A 16248-nucleotide genomic window follows, 5' to 3' on the forward strand; every position below is an offset into this window, starting at 1 on the left:
CTAAGCCAGTGGGGTACACACACACACACACACACACACACACACACACACACACACACACACACACACACATTTCTGATGTTGTAGTTCTTTATTATATTGTATTTTTGTTGGTTTTGTTTCACTGAATTGGAGTTACATTTTTTATTTAATTATTTAGTATTATATACAATATGCTTGATTTGTTGTATTATGAATATATGAGTAACTAACTAACTTGTGCGTAGCCTTTATGACCCGTATATATATTAACTGCTCCTAATACTACAAGGGTTAAATGCAGAGGGTTAACATCTCACTGTGTGTGTTTGTGATTTAAAATCCTCCATTTCCAAATATCTGAAAGAGCTTCACTTCCTGTTAAGTTTCTAATATGTGGCACAAACAAATGTACGAATGGACAAAACCCAAATATTGGTTTCGTGGTCTTTAAACGTTTTTTCCTTGTTGTTTTTGAGAGCAGCAGTTTGTGTCCTGGGCCTCACAGAAACACTCGTGTTGAGTCATGTGTGCGCATGCTTCCCAACACCATTCGATCGCCAATTCCAGGCAAGCCAAGAACATTTAAGATTGCATACACACTTCTGCAAAATTCCACACACTCATAAAACACAAAATTCAGCTCCGATTACTTTAACGTGATGAAATTTGCACGTCGTATTGCAGCTTTAAGATCATTCGGTCCAGCTGTGTCCCAGGAAAACATATATTATGATGCTAATGTGACCCGTAGTGGCAGCAGGCCTCCCTTGTTGTGCTGGCATGGCACCTCCAATCAGCTGCCTGTAAAGCTGTCAGTAGGGACCGCAGACCCTGGAGGTAAACAGCACTGAGCCCCGTTAAAAATCAACAGATCGCCCCGCTGGTTCTGCTCCTGAAGAACACAGTGCGTACATGTTTAAAGGCATGTGGTCGGGTGAAAGAGGAGGGGATTAAAGCAGAGGGTGGAGGAAGAGGATTTAGAGAAAGATATGTTGCATATAATGTTGCTAATCCCATTTCAAAAGCCATAGATCATCGCTGATTTTGTTTTCCAAAACAAAATAAGGTCCCGTTAGTTGTTCACCACGGAGCGCTCAAGAGAAATTCCACAATATGAGATCATCACCTACGTTTCTATCGTGCACCCTGGCAGATCATACTTCTCTCCGAGTATAATTGTGTCTGCCTGGAGCTAATTATTGGTGTAAACTTGAGCAGGCTACCGCTGCTGGCTTTTATGGGATATATTAGTTATTTCAAATGACGTTGAGCACAGCAGGAAAACAGCAACAGGTAGTTAAAAAAGGGCTGACAGTTTGTGTTGTGTTGTGTGTGAGGGTTTGAGGTAAGCTTGAGAGTGATGCCACACAAGTGCTGCGACTCAGAAAAGCAAATAAAAAATCATTGGATATAAACAGATTTGCATACCTGACTAATAACTGGAATTATCAATAGAAATAACAATCTAAAAAAAGCTCATAACATGGGGACTGCTGTAGGAAGAAGCTTCTAGGGACACAAACTTCAACGCTTTTCAACCATTTCAAATGCAAAGTATCAGCTGTGAGCACACGGACAGTTTCTACAGAACATGTAGCCGCTTCTAGTTTCTATATTTGACACAAAGTGGGAAGAAATAGAAGAAAATCATGATGTTCATCATGCAATTTGTCCTAAAAATAGAGGTTCCACTCTGCTAAGTGTTATTATGGAGCCCGCAAAGATCGTGTAACTTTGTGTCTCCTCGAAAGAAGATATTTAATTTTTATACCATCAATCATGTTGTCAGAGTTGTGTTCCTTCTTCCACATGGTGAATATCTCATTATAACCGCTTGTATATACTGAAAATATAAAAACATGTACACATGTAAAGTCGCATTAGAAGAGGTCTGTGAGAAGCTGGAGGGTTGTTGCTTTTGAAACTGTGGTTTGGTGGAGAACAGAGGTGAAGTCAGATAGACAGACTGCAGACCTGTGCAGGGCACCAGCACACTGTGTCACTGCCTGCCAGACCCGGCCCGGGGCTCAGTCCTGGCATCAGCCTGCAGCAGGACTGCAGACCCAGAGCTCACTTTCATGTTGCTTTCACAGGCTTAGCTCCTACTTGACAGAAATACATTAGCAGTCATTACGGCTGCACCAGGAGCTGTTATGAAGAGACGTCTGCGTGTGTTTGTGCGTTTAATGATCAGAGCATCTCTCCTTCTTTTACTGTAACATGTCACTTCACAGAGCTGAAAGGTTTGTCATATATTGAGATTTCCATTATGTGCGAGCGCTTTGCCAATTCAGATGTGCCAGGTGTTGACACGCTGTAAACACACACATGTACCAGAAACCAGCGGGCACGCAAGTTACTGAAGCTCAGCCAACACTGATACGAGTACTTTTGTGTTGAGTTGTTAGTGTCGTGCACAGACGTCTACACATGGAAACGAGGATAATACAGAACAGACACACAACGAAATAAAAAGAAAACAATGAATAAAAATGAAAAACATCTGCGGACATATTAAAAAAGCTGCAGTTGCACAAAGTAGAGGTCCAAGGCTAATCTCAATCTGATGGACCGCAAACACAGAACAAGGAAATAAATGTGATAATAAGTGTTACATTTAGAAGTGGATGGTTAAAGTTTAGCTTTAACGAAGTGGAGACGGATCAATGTCTGTGCTAGCAAGGTGTCAAGTTATTCTGAGTTTAGTTCCAGAAAGATTATGTTTGTTCTCTCTTATTGCTGTCGGTTGGATTTAGCTCCTCCCTCTCCTGTCACTTCGGGCTAAAAAAAAACAAGATGGCGACAGCCAAAAACCAACTTGGTGACGGCCAAAGTCCAAGATGGCGACGGCCAAAATCCAAGAAGGCGACGGGCAAAATCCAAGATGGCGACGACCAAAAACCAACTTGGTGACGGCCAAAGTCCAAGATGGCGACGGCCAAAATCCAAGAAGGCGACGGCCAAAATCCAAGATGGCGACGGCCAAAATGCCAAACTCAAGCCTTCAAACTGTAGTCCACAAACCAATGGGTGACGTCAGTGACTACGTCCACTTCTATATCGTTTGTGTTGTTTACCAGTGAACGCTTTGGTTGTGTGCAGAGTGTGCAGAGTGTGTAGAGTGTGTAGAGTGTGCAGCGTGTGCAGCTACAGATATGAACAGCGTGTATCCATCTACCACTATTCTCTTAATGGTTTCAAGCCATTCCTGGGCTGCGAGCCAGCCCAGTTGAAAATACAGAGGAATTAAAGTGAAGATGGATGGAGAGAGTCACTGCTCCCTAACTACCCAGTACTTTCTGTTTTTCTGTGTGTGGGCAGAGCTGGGCCAATGCTAACAGCATCAAACAGTCATTAGAGGGAGCGAGCACTTCTGTAAGTAAGAGTCCGATAAGGGAACAGACAGCGTGCTAGTACCTCGTACTAGAAAAGAACATCTGTCTGTAATCCACTTGCATTTGCTTGAACGTGGACAAGACTTTGCACATGCAACACACATGCACAGCCAGAGCAATAACACTGTCAACATCAGCAGTGAGACGGGCAGGATCGCAGCGCTGCCACTGTCTGTCTGCCACCTTGTCATATAAATCTTTACAACACAACTCCCTGGCACACGCTGCGGTGTGGATGGATGTTCCCTGACTGTGTGCACAGATGGTGTGTGTGTGTGTGTGTATGTATGCATGCAAAAAAGCAGTTCATAATCGAGACCATGTAAACCTGGGTCTGTCAAGAATATGTAATTGGTTGTGTGTGTGTGTGTGTGTGTACTGACAGTATTATTGAGCTGTTGAGCACAGCTCTGGATGTTGAGTGATGTACAGGCCAGAGGTGCTGACGGATGGGTGGTACGCTTTAGTGAAAGGTCTTTGTTGCGCTCATGTAGCAGCATGTCTATGAACACACTCATCTCACATCAGATGAACTTCTGCTCACCCGTGACTTTGGGTTTGTTCGGATTCACCAAAGTCACACAGTAACGCAAACAAACTAAGTGATCGAGGCAGCGGACGACCAGCAGCTCCTGTGTTCTGAGAGCTAAAATCACTGCTTTTGTCAATGGAGTCTGGTGGCTTTGAAGAGAGCAGAGATAACGGCCTCAGTTCCATGTCAGGGGCTGTGTGATGGGAAGGTAAACACACTTACACTGATGTAAAAGGTGGCTAAAATATGTTTCTCGTGGGATACTCGTGCATATGGAAATACTCACATGATGTAATCACGGTAGAGAGCTGATTTTGTCCTTTATTAATGTCGGGGGACTTCATCATTTACCTTTTTAAGATTGTTTTTCACTAAAAACAGATGTTTTCTATATTTAATGCAATAAAACTGTTAGTTCCTCAACAATATGTGAAGTGATTCCAGTATGTTTTAGCACCATTTTAAGAGTTTTAAGCATATTTTTGATGATTATCGTGATAATATCCTGAATCGCAATCATTTTGGCCAATATAATAGTGACATGATACCGCAAGCTCATGTCAACGTGTGTAAAAAAGTCTCAAAAGATTAAAAAATGTTTGGCGCCACTAGAACAAGGCCCTGAATGTGAACATAAGCGGTTATTTAAGAGAAAACTTTGCAGGGTTCATTTAACTTTTGCTTCAGGCTGATGAAATAGATGCATTGTTACATAAAATCCAAACTCCTGCAGCTTTAAACTATGTCTGTGATTCCATTTCTCCTTAAAGAGCTGATTAAAGCTTCTAACATTATTGAAATCAATTACATTGAGCCGGAGAGAAAAGCCATGAATGATGTCATAATCAATTAAAGTAATAACAGTCAGAATTTACATCCAAGTACAATAAAGCTTGATGAAAATGATTATTTTGAGGTGAATAATCACAGTGACCTTGATGTTAGAAGCAGTAAAATGTGTGTGTGTGTGTGTGTGTGTGTGCTCCCTCAGCTCCTCGGCGTGCTGCTGCAACCTCGCGCCCCGAGGAGGCAGCGCTTGCTCCCGGGCACCTTCTCTGAATCATATTCATTATCCCTGCTACTGCTGCCCTAATGTGGCTTTATGGGGAGCGTGCGGCGTCCCACAGGACAAATTAGGCCACAGATCGCTACATTTCAGGAATAAAAGTGGCCATTCAAAAAGCAGATTGTTCCAATTTTGTCATTAGTTTTACTGCCAGCCAGAGAGAGAGAACGTCTGAGCTGGCTTGTCAGAGATATTAGTTTTAAAGGTTTTATTCCTTAAAGCTATAAAACTCAAGTTCATATTTTTATTTCCCAACTATCTTTTAGTTATTGATAATCTCATGCACTATCTTGTTCTCCTTTAATATGTACACTTATTCTTATTAAATATAAAATATAAAAAGTACAAGGCTGCACGCTGACTTCCATTATCGAACACACACACACACACACACACACACACACACACACACACACACACACACACACACACACACACGGTCACTCTTAAAGATACACACTATTTTGGGATTATGTTCAACTCTTGTAAAAATACACAGAAGAAAAAAGAAAAGTGTCGGCGGGCTACCACCAGTGAACACTAATTGTGTGTGTCGTACCTCTTATAAAGAAGCAGTTCACCAATTCATGTGGAGCTGTTATTGCGCGGCTCGCGACCCTTGTGAAAATGTTATGGTAGCGAGGCTCTGGATTAGGTGTCAGCATGGGGGTCTGCAGCTACTGGAGGGCAGGGGGGGTCCCGAGCGCGGCTGATGAATGTGCTCGATTGATTGTGAGTGTGTGTGTTGCAGTGAGTATCTGGAGAGACGTCCTTTTGTCCATCGTATACCGCACACTGGCTGTTTACTCGTGTTTTATGCTCTGCAGCATCACGGCGGTGGCAGATGGAGATCTGCAGATTATCTATATTTACAGGATTACAGTAAATAAGACAATTATTTCACATTATTTCAAATACTGACTCCTGAATGATGTTTTGCTCATTGCTTTTTGGTATAATGTTGAGCAATTGGCCATTACATATTCTGTTTGATGAGAATATATCACTTTTTATTTCAATTTAAATGTATTTATTCTCTTTTCGTCATCTATAGAAGTCAGGGTCCGACCATCTGATTGAATTCAGGCTCTTCACAATAAGAGACACTTTATGAAACAGCCGTCTAAAGGAAAACGTCTTATAACAATCTTATGTTTCCTATTAAGCATTTGTGTGAAGGCTGTCATTGGGTAAGAGAAGGAAACAACTTGTGCAAGAGGGATTTGAATCCACGACCTTCAGCCTGCAGAGCAGCTTCTCTACCAGCTGAGAGGTCAACATGTTTCAGAAGGTTGATGAAGGTGAAGTTTCTGCAGATTCTGATCTTCTTCTTCTTCTCTGGTTCTCTGCGTGATTGCTGCCGGAGACGGTCTAGTGGTGAAGGACGCTGACCTCCAATGTTAAGACCGGGGTTAAATGTGTGTGTGTGTGTGTGTGTGTGTGTGTGCTTCAATGTGTGTGTGCTCTAAATAAATCACCTACAAAAAATTTCATGTCAATTTCAACTTGCGAATTACAACATCATCATACAAGGAGGAAAAGGAACAAACGTAAGTACAAGTGAACCCAGGTGGTCAAGCAAGCTAGCTTAGCATGCTAGCTTACTTGACAGACATTTAAAAAAACGTTGTGTTTTAATAGTCTGCAGGCTCAACACATGAACACTTACGGTGATAAAATACACAACTGCATAGACACGTATGAAAGTGACAGTGCCTAGCTTAAATGCTAATGACAGGGTAAACAATCGGACTGTATCGTGGGACCACGAGCTCTCCGTCAGCTAGCTTATATACCGACAGAGTTAGCCAGAAACTATTTCAAATGTAATAAAAGAACAAAGTTTTGCATCTTTCTAAGTATTACACATGTTTACACGTGTGTTGACACATTTATAGTGCTTTGTGGATGGTGTTTAACCTTAAACAGGGCGAATAGTGACGGAGAAAGATGAAGATGAGTGAGGAAGACAAGGACACACAGACAAGGATCTGTATCACCTCTCTGCATTCCTCTTTATGTATCAATGTAATGTAAATATATATGTAAATATAGTAATAGATAGAAATTAGTTTTTCTCCAAATTAAATGTGTTATAGTGAAAATTGATTATTCTTGTCCGTCAAACAACTTCTGTGAAAGACAACGAATCATCAGCGACGCGTTACGTCTGTCAGCACTGAGTCTCTGTGGCGGCCGTCAGCTGTCCACATGGTGGAGATGTGCCGTCACAAATCTACCTCTCTCTCTCTCTAGCACTAGGCGAGGCGATGAAGAAGGAGATAAGCGATGAGAGCGCAGATGAGGAGACTCAGAGAGGAAGCCTATCCGCTATTGCGAGAGCCTCTAGATCTTCTAGGTATACATCGATATCCTACGAGCTCCCCTACTCTCTTCTCGCATCTCCTTATCTCTCTCTCTCTCTTCTCTCTCTCTCTCTCTCTCTCTCTCTCTCTCTCTCTCTCCTCTCTCTCCCTCTCTCTCTCTCTCTCTCCCCCCCCCTCTCTCTCTCTCTCTCTCTCTCTCTCTGACTGCTTAAGACCCAGGAGGAAAAGCCTGTACGGACCAGCCAGACTATCAGACTCCAAGAGCACCGGGACCCCCCCAACCCTCATCATTTCCCCCCTCCACACGAGTCAAAGAGCCCTTCTTCTCCATGCCAGCTGACTGCAGGAGGAAAGAGAGGAGAGCAGGGGAGAGGAGAGTGGCCTGGGGGGTGCAGGGGTGGGGGGGTGGGGGCAGTGATAGAGGGCAGACCGGTTATAAACTTTGAGTTTCAAGCACCTGGCCTCAGATCTGACCAGTTGTGTTGTGCATTCAACCGTTTGTTAGTCCCTCCTCTGATCGTCCAATCAGAGCGTAGCAAAGTAAGAACTGTATTAAACGGTGTGTTTATCAGCACTAACACTCGCTGCCATCGTTAGCATACCGAGCTAACGATGACGCCGAAAACACACCAGGCAGCGGTGAAGTGCTGCGGCCGGGGCGTTTATGTGTTTCAGGCAACATGGATCATGTTGACTTCTTGTCTGGGACGTGAAGCTTTAGCATCAGTTCTGTTAGCACGATATCATGCAAGTGCACATTTCAGAGCCCTTTACTGGCTTACACTACTGGAGCTAACATCAGTGTAGTCAGAGACTCATTGTTTAAATCATTTAAAATGGTAAATCTGTCACGTTATCGTTTCACGTTGTAAAATGTAAAGAGTTTTACACAAAATTAGCACATTTCTGTCAAATATTGTGAGCAAAATATTTGGTCTACCGCAGATTCTTAGGAACAGCACACCTAAAGATGCTGCAATGAAATACTTCTACTACTACCTAAAGACTCAGACCTCAGTAACACACACACACACACACACACACACACACACACACACACACTGAGCCAGTCCTCCATTTCCCTGTCTCACGTCACATAACACCTGAACCTCACACACAAACAAACACACACGTCCAAAGTGTTAAAGACGAGACCCACCTGCTGATCGCTCAGACAGTCTGGCTACTGTAACCAGCACACACACACACACACACACACACACACACACACATAATTAATGAACACACATATTAACAGTGCATACACTTGCCATGAGCGCCTTCCACACACGCAGAGTGAGAGGAGCTTTCCTCCCCCATGGGCTGGAACATGTTCCTGCAGCACAGTGCAGCCTCACAGCGCTTTGCTGAACAAGCAGCGCTGCTTCTAATAAGGCAGAAAAATAAATACGGAAAGTAAAATTATTCTGTGAGTCATGTTGCATCGTGTGTTAGATTGACACACAATAACAAGTCATTCACATGGGTTATGATTTAATGAAACAGGATGAAAATACTCTTTTCATTTAGACTCTGGGATCTGCTTTCAAACTGACACACTATAAAAAATTAAATTAAATAAAAAGCAGTAAAGAAAAATTATTATTTTTGACAAAGAGGCATGAGCGGTGTTTTTAGGAGGAAGGGGATTTTGGGAAATTTGACGAGTGAAACTCCAGAACAGGATGCATCAGGGATGTGTCGGAGCTGAGCCTGATGGAAGAGCTGGCACCCTTTAGGCACCGCACAGACACACACACACACACACACACACACACACACACGTTCAGCAGCGAGACGGGCAGGCGTCCATCACTCACAATGTTCTATCCTGCCTCTCCGCCCCTGGCACGTTAGCAGGAATTTGTTGGGGAGGGCCGATTGTTTTCTCTTTAAACGGGGCTTGTTTTTGCAGAAGGAAGTCGCTCTTCTTGCATGAATATTGTGTGAACGGGGGTGAATGGGGGCCTTCATAAGCTGCGAGGTGGCTGTGGTCTGCGCCGCCGAGCTGCCAGCCACGCGTCCTCTCACACTGCTCTCATGCTGATTGGCTCGTCTGCAGGTACGACTCTTCTGATGACTTCATTAATAAAGGGACAGCGAACAACTGCTTTTGGAGTTTGTGGGTTTTTAACGGATTTTAATTTTCTCTTCTCAACTGTTTAAAGTTACTGCACATTACTACATTACTACATTATGTAATAATACTAATAACACTTTATTTGTATAGAACCTTTCATACAAGATGTTTTCACTACACAACAGCAGCCTCAAAATAACAATAAATAATAATAATAAATAATAACAAAAAATAAAAATAACTAATAATAATAAGAAAAAACATAATAATGAATAATAATAAGAATAAGTAATAATAAGAATAAATAATAATAATAAATAATACATAATAAATAATAATAAATAATACATATGAATACTAAATAATAATAATAATAATAATAATAATAGATAATAATAATACATTGCAATAACAGAAATAACACTAAAATGGACAAAAATGACTTGAATGTGAGTTAAATTAATATTTATTTTGTAAAAGCTCTTTAAAATTAAATTTCCTCTTCCACTTGCGTTAGGTAATCTGTGGTAGAAACGTTGTATTTGTGAATAAAATGAATCTCTTTGTTGAGCTTTCACACACTTTTCAATTTGGTGCGGGGACATATTGAGGTCTCAGCCTCCGTCCCCAGGACGAGTGGACCTCCCGTCCTTTCATCAACAACAAAACGCTTCATTTCACTTTGCTTCACACTCACACACACACATTCACACCTGGGAGTAATAGCAGGTTGAGTGCCTTGCTTAAGGGCACACCCACACACCCACAGACACACACAGACACACACACACACACACACACACACACACACACACACACACACACACACACACACACACACACTCCGCCAGCCTGGTTTCTCTCAGCTGTTCTTGGCTTCTCATCCTCAGTAATTTAAGTCTGACATTTCTATTAATCACATTCACATCCCAGTTAAATCTCCTTTTTTTCTGCTTGCTTTACTTTTCCAGGAAGAGTTGTGTATCTGCTGTCATGCTCTCCGCGCCGATCATCCCATGTGACAGGTGTGTTTACACACAGGACCTGAGGCAGCTAATGAGAAAAGACTCGATGGAACATGACGTTTTGAGAGCTTCATGGATATTTTCCCTCTAATGTGACACACACGGAGCGCTGGAGTCTGTGCTCTGAGTAAATCAGGTGGATGTTTGTGTGCGGGGGGAAAACAGAGAGTTCACGGTGTTCACTGTTTATTCGGTGTCTTCTCAAGTGTGTACGCTGACCGCAGATGCTGCACGTCCCCTGGCAGTGTCATGCATCTCCACAACACTGAGTGTGAGTCACAGCGGTGCCTGGCCTCATGTCAGACACCATTTAAACACACACTGCCCCTCACTTCCAGTAACAGGAGCTAAAAGGGGGAAGGTGAGGGGGGGGGGGGGGCTGAAATCAAGCACAGCAAACCCAACATGCTGCTTCTTTCTCAATCTTGTGTGCATCGCTACGAGCACAGATTCTGCTCTTCAAAATAAAACATGAATGATGATGAAACAGATGATTGAAGACACCAGCATGTGGGATGCATTTGATTGTTCTGCTCCAAAGAGGACGACAGCGGAGAAGGATGCCACTAAAAACATATCTGCCACAATATAAAGTGATCGTCCTCCTGCAAACACAACACAATTGAAACTAACTGACATGTTTTTCTTTCTTATCTCAGAACAACAAATACAATCAAAGTGCATATTTAACAGCTCGAACATGTGAAATCTGATCCAGAGTTATTTCTTCCTTCCCAAGGTCATTCTGACGCTCACATCAACCTGCCTGTGAGCCTCCAGGTGTTTCACTGTGACCCAGTCCATGCAGCCTCAGTGTGGCAGCTGCTGCAGCTGGGCCACTGCAGGGACCAGCTGTGTGTGTGTGTGTGTGTGTGTGTGTGTGTGTGTGTGTGTGTGTGTGTGTGTGTGTGTGTGTGTGTGTGTGTGTGTGTGTGTGTGTGTCAGTCCAGCTGTGAGGAGAGTGAGAGGTCTTTTCCAGTGTAGTCAGCAGCACCTGGGCAGCTCAGGGCAGCACCAGCAGCCAGGCCACCCAGCGTATCCTGCAGACTGAGTCCCAGACTGTCTGCGATGCTCCGTGCATTCCAGGAGAACCGTCCCTCAATCTGCTCCTCTGATATCCTACATTTCCCAGAATGCTGTTCAACACGTGGAGACTGGTTGAGAGTAATAGCAATTATTATTATTATTTTTTAAATAAGACGAATGCTTCATCACTTTAATTGTTAAAGGTTTAATACAGATGTGTTGTTTAACACTGGTACAACACAGTAATGGAGCTCTATGGCACATATTAATACCATTTATCAGGCTTCTGGATATAAAGACAATAATTGTAAAATAAATAAATTGATGGTTTTGCTCTTTTCCTGAGATTTGCTGTCAGTAGAGAAACGAGGAACCATGACGACTTCTCTTTGTGCCGTTTCTTTTGGCCAAACCAGATGACGAATAATGCACTTTCGTTAAATTTCTTTATATACAAAGCAATTTGGACATTTCCTTTATTAAAGAGTGGAGTTTGAAAACGCTGCCGGGAAGAAGTAGTTTTGATTGTGTTCATTTCTTCATGTTGGCCTCTCAGACTCCACGGCGGTCTCTGCCGGTAAACGCATCACACCTTAGTTCAGAGGAGCAGCATTACTGACGCACTTCTCACTTTAATCTAATTCCTTCGCTCTTCGGTGATAACTGCTGCTTACAGGGGGATTTCCTTTTTTGTTTTTGTTTTTAAACCTGGCTCCTGGTTTTCCAGGTTTTTGTGTCCAAGAGACAAATGATGGCAACACGTTTTGAAATGGTTCCAGTATCGAGCTGCAGGCAGCAGCCACTAAGAGCTGTAATGTAATCATGTTGGGCAATTCTGCAGCGTCATCGCGAGTGAGAGTGAGAGAGAGAAGTGCCCGTGTACAGAAAGCGTAATTTAGTGTTATCGAAAAGATTATCGATGTCATGGCTGAATATTTAGCCGATTTCAAGACTCCTCCGAGCGAGACTAACAGTCCGGATCCAGCGAAAGGTAAAGAAAGACTTTATTTCTCTGTAGGATCCCTTTTACAAAACGTCGTCAGACATAATCTGAGCGAAGAAAACACTTTTAGTGGACGTACGTCGACGCTGCAGATTTCCCCCGAGCGATGACATTGCAGCGCTCTCGCTCAATAAAGGAGCAATGTCCAAAAATATTTGTCTCAATCAGTCACTTAGACACAGAACGATTGGAGGATCCAGATTCAAAGAGAGCAAAGTTACTCTTTAAAGTGAGCAGGCATCGCTCCTGCAGAGGATACGCAGCTTTTAGCGCGATCAACAAGCCGCGAACGAGCAGCCTGACCCCCCCCCCCCCCTCTTCTTTTAGCTTGGGTCAACAGAACATAGCCTGCTATTCACGTCACATCTTGCCAGTAGCCATCACCTCGATGGGAGCCAGTGCTCCGCGAACGCTCTGGTGTTGAGTTCCACCAATAGGGACAGGTTACCGGCTCCCACTGCCAACAATGTCCGTGGAGTGCAAATGTTTATTTAAAAAGTTATGTTCAAGTATTGATTTTATTTCATTTTCCCTCCTCCCAGCCCGCCCGCTCTTGGCTCAGGTGAAGTGCCTGTCCATCATGAGGTTTTCCCGCTGGAGCCAGGCGTGTTGTCTGTCTCATAAAAGCCGCTACTATAGTATAATGTAGCCCCGTGCGCCGAAATGTCCGCCTTCCCTCTCCAAGCATGCTGAGCTTTCACGAAAGATGTGTGTCTGCGACCGTATGTGGTGTGTATGTAGTGTGTGGGCCTTATCCAAGAAAAATATGTTAGGGGGCCTCACTTCTTATAATAGTCTGGACGTAGAATATCTCACCTACTAGAAGGAAAACACAACAGTTAACATTAATACCTGATCCGTCCCTTTGCCCACTTTTCGTATTTGATACTCTGACCCTGTATTTGTATTCAATTAGCTTTAAATGGGTTTACGTTGAATATACGAACATTCTCTCCCAAAACACACAAAATAAAATATATCATCTTCCGCGCTTCCTGTCAGAAGGGCTGCTCACTTTCTGCAGCGTCTGCTCCTGAGAGTTTTCTGAAGGCTCTGAAAAAGCTCCGTCTCCGCACACATGACAAGAGCCAGACATCCTGTCACGCTTTGCGGCGTTCTAGAAGCCCGGCTCAGACAAAAGATAACTTTTAAATGTCTTGATGGATGGAGCTTCTGTTGATTTTAAGATGAAATTGGATTTCAGCAGGTACACTGGTCCCTCTATGGAGCTCTAAGCAGGTTAAAGCTGCTCCTTGTAACTTTGTGTTAATCGTTTCAAATGGCATCAAGAACCAAACATTAGAAGAATACAAAGAAAATCCAAAAATCCTGTAATGTGAGCAGAGGAAAGTAAAGACGGCCAGAAGATGAAGGAGCTGAGAGAGAGCGGAGGGACGTCAGCTGATGTTTCACTTTGGTTTTACACTATAATCCTACTCCTGATGTTTCAGGCAAACTTTCCTCCAGAACATAAATGTTTCTTAATATTTCTTTAATTCATTTTACATTGAAAGGACGAGCGCGTTGTGTATCTGCATCCTGTAATGTGTGTAAGGCAGTCAAACTTAGTTCAGGGGCCACATGCAGTACCATTTGATCTCAAGTGGGCCGGACCCGTAACATCACAGCATGATAAACTATAAATAACCACAACTCCACATTCTTCACTTCGTTTTAGTGCAAAAAAAAGTACATTCTGAAAATGTTCAAACTTAATGAACTACGGCCCGGATTGGTGGGCCGGTGTTGGTGTAAGGTATCCTGTGGAGAGAATTTCAAAATAAAAGGTAAACAATATACAGTGACAGGAAAGTAAGTTTCAGACCCATGAGACGTGAGTACTCATGTAACAGGGAACAGTTTCATATATTTAAAGACTTAAAGACACTAAAAACCCAACTTTTATAAGAGTTTAATTATTTTTATAATAATAATAAACAATATAATGATACTAACAATATTTATTAATTATTATTAATGTTATAATTTATTTATTTATAAGTTATTTCATCATTAGTAATATAAAATAATCGTTTCATAACTGATAAGAGACAATATATTTATATTATATATATATTATTAAACTATTTATCTACAGATTATTGTAGCACACATAACACTTTATTTGTTTCTCTTGTAAAACACTTTGATCTGCATTTCATTAAAGGTACTATATGAATAAAGTTTATTATTATTATTATTATTATTATTATTATTATTACAAGTGGAAACATTAATGCTGTTTATGGCTGAATATTGTTGCCTTCAAATGTCCCATAATTAACACGTAATACAGAATATTAAATGTTGGCCTCCTTGCTGCACATTATTCAAAGCCTTATGTAATCTTTAAATGAGCTGTGATCACTAAAACATCCCATGAATGTTCATGTAAAAGTCTCCTGCTCATCATCCTGCCTGTTCGCCCACAACAGCAGGAAACAGCCGAGATCAGCTGAGCCACAGTGGATCCTGAACCCCGAGCCTCTTCCATGACACCATCGTCTCATGGCCTCAGTCGAGGAACTGAGTTCAGACGCAGCTGTGGATCTTTAAATGCTCAACAGTATACAGTGGAAGTGCGAGCATGCATTCAGGGTGTAGCTGCAGTACGTGCACACACACACACCCAGCAATACACACTGCACATAGAGATGCACAAACACACTAAAAAATAAAGACGTTAGTAAACTGTATTCTTTTCTTTGGAAAAAGGATTCCAGCAGTCGCAAGAGGCTGAGCAGACCCTTTCAACCATCACAAAATATCACTTGATCTCTTTTTAAATAAATCATTTTAAATGAAAACCATTGCATTTGCAATTGTGCCGGCCCTTAAATCTGATTAGTTTACTTGTTTTGGCATAAATATGGAGCACAATACTTCTCATATCTCAGAATTGGCTCATAAATTGAGCAATTACGGCGTCAGAAATTGCGGTTTGGTCTGCCGCTGAAGCGTATAAACCTATCAGACAGGGTATTAAACAATCTGAGAGTCGCAGCGTTATGCCCTCTTTGCTTCTCATTTTCCCCAACATTTGCAGCAAAGACCTGAAAATACGTCTGAAAGTTCTCTGATGAAACTGTATTTCTGTTTGCAAGTTACACTTTGTGTCCTCAAAGTGATTACGTCTGCTGTCAGTGCGAGACAGCATTAAAATGTCATTATGTAATCTCTGGCCACCATCGGGCTTGTTGCAGTAGCACTGTTCCTGACCTGTTTTCTGTGTCTGTGCAACGTTCCCAAAAGCAACAGTGAGCGAGAACAGAATCCAACAGACACGAAGGACGTGCTCACACGCTTAACACGTGACACGTGAGGTGTGCTACACAATACAGTTAGCATGCTCAACCTGCTCTGTGACGAGAGTCTCTGAGTGTTTCTGTTCAATTGTCAAGCGAAGTTTAAGCAAACTTTGAAATGTTGCAAGAAAAAGAAACACAAACTCGTTCGGAGCGAATAAACTTGAAACGGAAAACTACAACTAGTCGCCTTGGCCATCTACAGTACATAATGCTAACATATTAGAAACAAACAAATTGGTAACATACTCCAAAAAGTCACAAAATCTAGCGAGAAAGTCGCCAAGTTTGCAAAACTGAGAGCCCTTTAGGTCTCCTCCAAAGCTCAAAGTTATCACCATGAGCGTAAACAGCGAACATGGCTATTGTTAGCGCTCACAGCTGTTAAGCTAGCTGCTTGCTTATAACAGCCGTGCGACCGGATTCCTAACAAATAAAACAAATATAACGAAAGATGTTTCTAGATGACATCACCCGCCCGAGCTTTAAAAGCACATCTTCACTTAC

The sequence above is a fragment of the Cottoperca gobio genome, chromosome 19, assembly GCF_900634415.1.
Source record: "Cottoperca gobio chromosome 19, fCotGob3.1, whole genome shotgun sequence".
Taxonomy (NCBI): domain Eukaryota; kingdom Metazoa; phylum Chordata; class Actinopteri; order Perciformes; family Bovichtidae; genus Cottoperca; species Cottoperca gobio.